Below are 6708 nucleotides of genomic sequence, written 5' to 3' on the forward strand. Positions count from 1 at the left end.
TGCTACGTGATCCAAACCAGAAAAAGCCCAGGATCTGTTCAACAAGTATGTGAAAAACACGAAAGTATGAGCCTGGTGAGTGAAAATCCCAGACCTAACCTAGACCTAACATGCGTTATCCTCTAAAATATTGATCCAAACCAGGTTTAATGGACTGTTTCAGTGTGGTACCACTTTACTACGTGATCCAAAGCAGAAAATACCCTCGATCAGGTCAACATGCATGTTAGAACTGCGAAAGTATGGCCCTGATGAGGTCAAATCCCAGACCTGTCCCAGACCTGACATGCGTTATCCTCTAAAATATTGATCCAAACCAGGTTTAATTGACTGTTTCAGTGTGGTCCCACATTACTACGTGATACAATCCAGAAACAGCCCAGGATCCAGTCATGAAGTATGAGAAATATGCGAATGTATGAGCCTGATGATGACAAATTCTAGACCTAACCCAAACCTAACATGCGTTATCCTCCAAAATATTTATCAAGACCAGGTTTAATTGAATGTTTCAGTGTGGTACCTCATTACTACGTGAACCAAACCAGAAAAAACCCACGATCCGTTCAACAAGTATGTGAAGAATGCGAAAGTATGAGTCTGATGAGTGAAAATCCCAGGGCTAACCTAGACCTAACATGTGTTATCCTCTAAAATATTGATCCAAACCAGGTTTAATTGACTGTTTCAGTGTGGTACCACATTGCTACGTGATCCAAACCAGAAAAAACCCAGGATCAGTTCAACAAGTATGTGAAAAACGCGAAAGTATGAGCCTGATGAGGGCAAATCCGAGACCTATCCCAGACCTAACATGCGTTATCCTCTAAAATATTTATCAAGACCAGTTTTAATTGACTGTTTCAGCGTGGTACCACGTTACTACGTGATACAATCCAGAAATAGCACAGGATCTAGCCATCAAGTATGAGAAATATGCGAAAGAATGAGCCTGATGAGAGCAAATCCCAGACCTAACCTAGACATAACATGAATTATTCTCTAAAATATTGATCGAAACCAGGTTTAATTGACTGTTTCAGTGTGGTACCACATTACTACGTGATCCAATCCAGAAATAGCCCAGGATCTAGCAATGAAGTATGTGAAGAATGCGAAAGTATGAGTCTGATGAGGGCAAATCCTAGACCTATCCCAGACCTACCATGCGTTATCCTCTAAAATATTGATCCAAACCAGGTTTAGTGGACTGTTTCAGTGTGGTACCACATTACTACGTGATCCAAACCAGAAAATAACCCAGGATCTGTTCAACGAGTATGTGAAGTGTGCGAAAGTATGAGTCTGATGAGGGCAAATCCCAGACCTATCCCAGACCTAACATGCGTTATCCTCTAAAATATTTATCATGACCAGGTTTAATTGATTGTTTCAGTGTGGTCCCACATTACTACGTGATCCAAACCAGAAAAAACCCAGGATCCGTTCAACAAGTACGTGAAGAATGCGAAAGTATGAGTCTGATGAGGGCAAATCCTAGACCTGTCCCAGACCTACCATGCGTTATCCTCTAAAATATTGATCCAAACCAGGTATAGTGGACTGTTTCAGTGTGGTACCACATTACTACGTGATCCAAACCAGAAAATAACCCAGGATCTGTTCAACGAGTATGTGAAGAATGCGAAAGTATGAGTCTGATGAGGGCAAATCCTAGACCTATCCCAGACCTACCATGCGTTATCCTCTAAAATATTGATCCAAACCAGGTTTAGTGGACTGTTTCAGTGTGGTACCACTTTACAACGTGATCCAAAGCAGAAAAAACCCTCGATCACGTCAACATGTATGATAAAACTGCGAAAGTATGACCCTGATGAGGGCAAATCCCAGACCTATCCCAGACCTAGCTTGCGTTATCCTCTAAAATATTGATTGAATCCAGGTTTAATTGACTGTGTCAGTGTGGTACCACATTACTACGTGATCCAATCCAGAAATAGCCCAGGATCTAGCAATGAAGTATGAGAAATATGCTTAAGTATGAGCCTGACGAGGGCAAATCCTAGACCTAACCCAGACCTAACATGCGTTATCCTCTAAAATATTTATCATGACCAGGTTTAATTGATTGTTTCAGTGTGGTCCCACATTACTACGTGATCCAAACCAGAAAAAACCCCGGATCCGTTCAACAAGTATGTGAAGAATGCGAAAGTATGATTCTGATGAGGGCAAATCCTAGACCTATCCCAGACCTAACATGCGTTATCCTCTAAAATATTAATCCAAACCAGGTTTAATGGACTGTTTCAGTGTGGTACCACACTACTACGTGATCCAAACCAGAAAAAACCCAGGATCTGTTCAACAAGTATGTGGAAACTGCGAAAGTATGACCCTAATGAGGGCAAATCCCAGGCCTAACCTTGACCTAACATGCGTTATCTTCTAAAATATTGAGCGAAACCAGGTTTAATTGACTGTTTCAGTGTCGTACCACATTACTACGTGATCCAATCCAGAAATAGCCCAGGATCTAGCCATGAAGTATGAGAAATATGCGAAAGTATGAGCCTGATGAGGGCAAATCCCAGACCTAACCCAGACCTAACATGCGTTGTCCTCTAAAATATTTATCAAGACCAGGTTTAATCGACTGTTTCAGTGTGGTCTCACATTACTACGTGATCCAAACCAGAAAAAACCCAGGATTCGTTCAACAAGTATGTGAAGAATGCGAAAGAATGAGTCAGATGCGTGAAAATCCCAGGCCTAACCTAGACCTAAAATGCGTTATCCTAAAAAATATTCATCGAAACCTGGTTTAATCGACTGCTTCAGTGTGGTACCACATTACTACGTGACCCAAACCAGAAAAAACCCAGGATCTCATCAACAAGTATGTGAAAAACGCAAAAGTATGAGCCTGATGAGGGCAAATTCCAGACCTATCCCAGACCAAACTTGCGTTATCCTCTAAAATATTGATCGAAACCTGGATTAATCGACTGTCTCAGTGTGGTACCACATTACTATGTGATCCAAACCAGAAAATAACCCAGGATCTGTTCAACGAGTATGTGAAGTGTGCGAAAGTATGAGTCTGATGAGGGCAAATCCTAAACCTATCCCAGACCTAACATGCGTTATCCTCTAAAATATTTATCAAGACCACGTTTAATTGACTGTTTCAGTGTGGTACCACTTTACAACGTGATCCAAAGCAGAAAAAACCCTCGATCACGTCAACATGTATGATAAAACTGCGAAAGTATGACCCTGATGAGGGCAAATCCCAGACCTATCCCAGACCTAACTTGCGTTATCCTCTAAAATATTGATTGAATCCAGGTTAATTGACTGTGTCAGTGTGGTACCACATTACTACGTGATCCAATCCAGAAATAGCCCAGGATCTAGCAATGAAGTATGAGAAATATGCTTAAGTATGAGCCTGACGAGGGCAAATCCTAGACCTAACCCAGACCTAACATGCGTTATCCTCTAAAATATTTATCATGACCAGGTTTAATTGATTGTTTCAGTGTGGTCCCACATTACTACGTGATCCAAACCAGAAAAAACCCCGGATCCGTTCAACAAGTATGTGAAGAATGCGAAAGTATGATTCTGATGAGGGCAAATCCTAGACCTATCCCAGACCTAACATGCGTTATCCTCTAAAATATTAATCCAAACCAGGTTTAATGGACTGTTTCAGTGTGGTACCACACTACTACGTGATCCAAACCAGAAAAAACCCAGGATCTGTTCAACAAGTATGTGAAAACTGCGAAAGTATGACCCTAATGAGGGCAAATCCCAGGCCTAACCTTGACCTAACATGCGTTATCTTCTAAAATATTGAGCGAAACCAGGTTTAATTGACTGTTTCAGTGTCGTACCACATTACTACGTGATCCAATCCAGAAATAGCCCAGGATCTAGCCATGAAGTATGAGAAATATGCGAAAGTATGAGCCTGATGAGGGCAAATCCCAGACCTAACCCAGACCTAACATGCGTTGTCCTCTAAAATATTTATCAAGACCAGGTTTAATCGACTGTTTCAGTGTGGTCTCACATTACTACGTGATCCAAACCAGAAAAAACCCAGGATTCGTTCAACAAGTATGTGAAGAATGCGAAAGAATGAGTCAGATGCGTGAAAATCCCAGGCCTAACCTAGACCTAAAATGCGTTATCCTAAAAAATATTCATCGAAACCTGGTTTAATCGACTGCTTCAGTGTGGTACCACATTACTACGTGACCCAAACCAGAAAAAACGCAGGATCTCATCAACAAGTATGTGAAAAACGCAAAAGTATGAGCCTGATGAGGGCAAATCCCAGACCTATCCCAGACCAAACTTGCGTTATCCTCTAAAATATTGATCGAAACCTGGTTTAATCGACTGTTTCAGTGTGGTACCACATTACTATGTGATCCAAACCAGAAAATAGCCCAGGATCTGTTCAACGAGTATGTGAAGTGTGCGAAAGTATGAGTCTGATGAGGGCAAATCCTAAACCTATCCCAGACCTAACATGCGTTATCCTCTAAAATATTTATCAAGACCACGTTTAATTGACTGTTTCAGTGTGGTACCACATTACTATGTGATCCAAACCAGAAAAAGCCCAGGATCTGTTCAACAAGTATGTGAAAAACACGAAAGTATGAGCCTAATGAGGGCAAATCCTAGACCTATCCCAGACCTAACATGCGTTATCCTCTAAAATATTTATCAAGACAAGGTTTAATTGACTGTTTCAGCGTGGTACCACGTTACTACGTGATACAGTCCAGAAATAGCCCAGGATCTAGTCATGAAGTATGAGAAATATGCGAAAGTATGAGTCTGATGAGGGCAAATCCCAGACCTATCCCAGACCTAACATGCGTTATCCTCTAAAATATTTATCAAGACCGGGTTTAATTGACTGTTTCAGTGTGGTACCACATTGCTACGTGATCCAAACCAGAAAAAGCCCAGGATCTGTTCAACTAGTATGTGAAAAACACGAAAGTATGAGCCTGGTGAGGGCAAATCCTAGACCTATCCTAGACCTAACATGCGTTATCCTCTAAAATATTTATCAAGACAAGGTTTAATTGACTGTTTCAGTGTGGTACCACATTGCTACGTGATCCAATCCAGAAATACCCCAGGATCTAGCCATGAAGTATGAGAAATATGCGAAAGTATGAGCCTGACGAGGGCAAATCCTACACCTAACGCAGACCTAACATGCGTTATCCTCTAAAATATTTATCAAGACCAGGTTCATTTGATTGTTTCAGTGTGGTCCCACATTACTACGTAATCCAAACCAGAAAAAACACAGGATCCGTTCAACAAGTATGTGAAAAACGCGAAAGTATGAGCCTGATGGGGGCAAATCCCAGACCTATCCCAGACCTAACTTGCGTTATCCTCTAAAATATTGATCGAAACCTGGTTTAATCGACTGTTTCAGTGTGGTACTACATTACTATGTGATCCAAACCAGAAAATAACCCAGGATCTGTCCAACGAGTATGTGAAGTGTGCGAAAGTATGAGTCTGATGAGGGCAAATCCTAGACCTAACCCAAACCTAACATGCGTTATCCTGTAAAATATTTATCAAGACCAGGTTTAATTGAATGCTCCAGTGTGGTACCACATTACTACGTGAACCAAACCAGAAAAAACCCAGGATCCGTTCAACAAGTATGTGAAGAATGCGAAAGTATGAGTCTGATGAGTGAAAATCCCAGGCCTAACCTAGACCTAACATGCGTTATCCTCAAAAATATTGATCGAAACCTGGTTTAATCGACTGTTTCAGTGTGGTACCACATTACTATGTGATCCAAACCAGAAAATAACCCAGGATCTGTTCAACGAGTATGTGAAGTGTGCGAAAGTATGAGCCTGACGAGGGCAAATCCTAGACCTAACCCAGACCTAACATGCGTTATCCTCTAAAATATTTATCATGAGCAGGTTTAATTGATTGCTTCAGTGTGGTCCCACATTACTACGTGATCCAAACCAGAAAATAACCCAGGATCTGTTCAACGAGTATGTGAAGTGTGCGAAAGTATGAGTCTGATGGGGGCAAATCCTAGACCTATCCCATACCTAACATGCGTTATCCTCTAAAGTATTTATCAAGACCAGGTTTAATTGTCTGTTTCAGTGTGGTACCACATTGCTACGTGATCCAAACCAGCAAAAACCCAGGATCCGTTCAACAAGTATGTGAAGAATGCGAAAGTATGAGTCTGATGAGGGCAAATCCTAGACCTATCCCAGACCTACCATGCGTTATCCTCTAAAATATTGATCCAAACCAGGTTTAGTGGACTGTTTCAGTGTGGTACCACATTACTACGTGATCCAAACCAGAAAATAACCCAGGATCTGTTCAACCAGTATGTGAAGTGTGCGAAAGTATGAGTCTGATGAGGGCAAATCCCAGACCTATCCCAGACCTAACATGCGTTATCCTCTAAAATATTTATCATGACCAGGTTTAATTGATTGTTTCAGTGTCGTCCCACATTACTACGTGATCCAAACCAGAAAAAACCCAGGATCCGTTCAACAAGTATGTGAAGAATGCGAAAGTATGTGTCTGATGAGTGAAAATCCCAGGGCTAACCTAGACCTAACATGTGTTATCCTCTAAAATATTGATCCAAACCAGGTTTAATTGACTGTTTCAGCGTGGTACCACGTTACTACGTGATAC

This window comes from Colletes latitarsis, unplaced genomic scaffold (genome assembly GCF_051014445.1).
Source record: "Colletes latitarsis isolate SP2378_abdomen unplaced genomic scaffold, iyColLati1 scaffold0018, whole genome shotgun sequence".
NCBI classification, from domain to species: domain Eukaryota; kingdom Metazoa; phylum Arthropoda; class Insecta; order Hymenoptera; family Colletidae; genus Colletes; species Colletes latitarsis.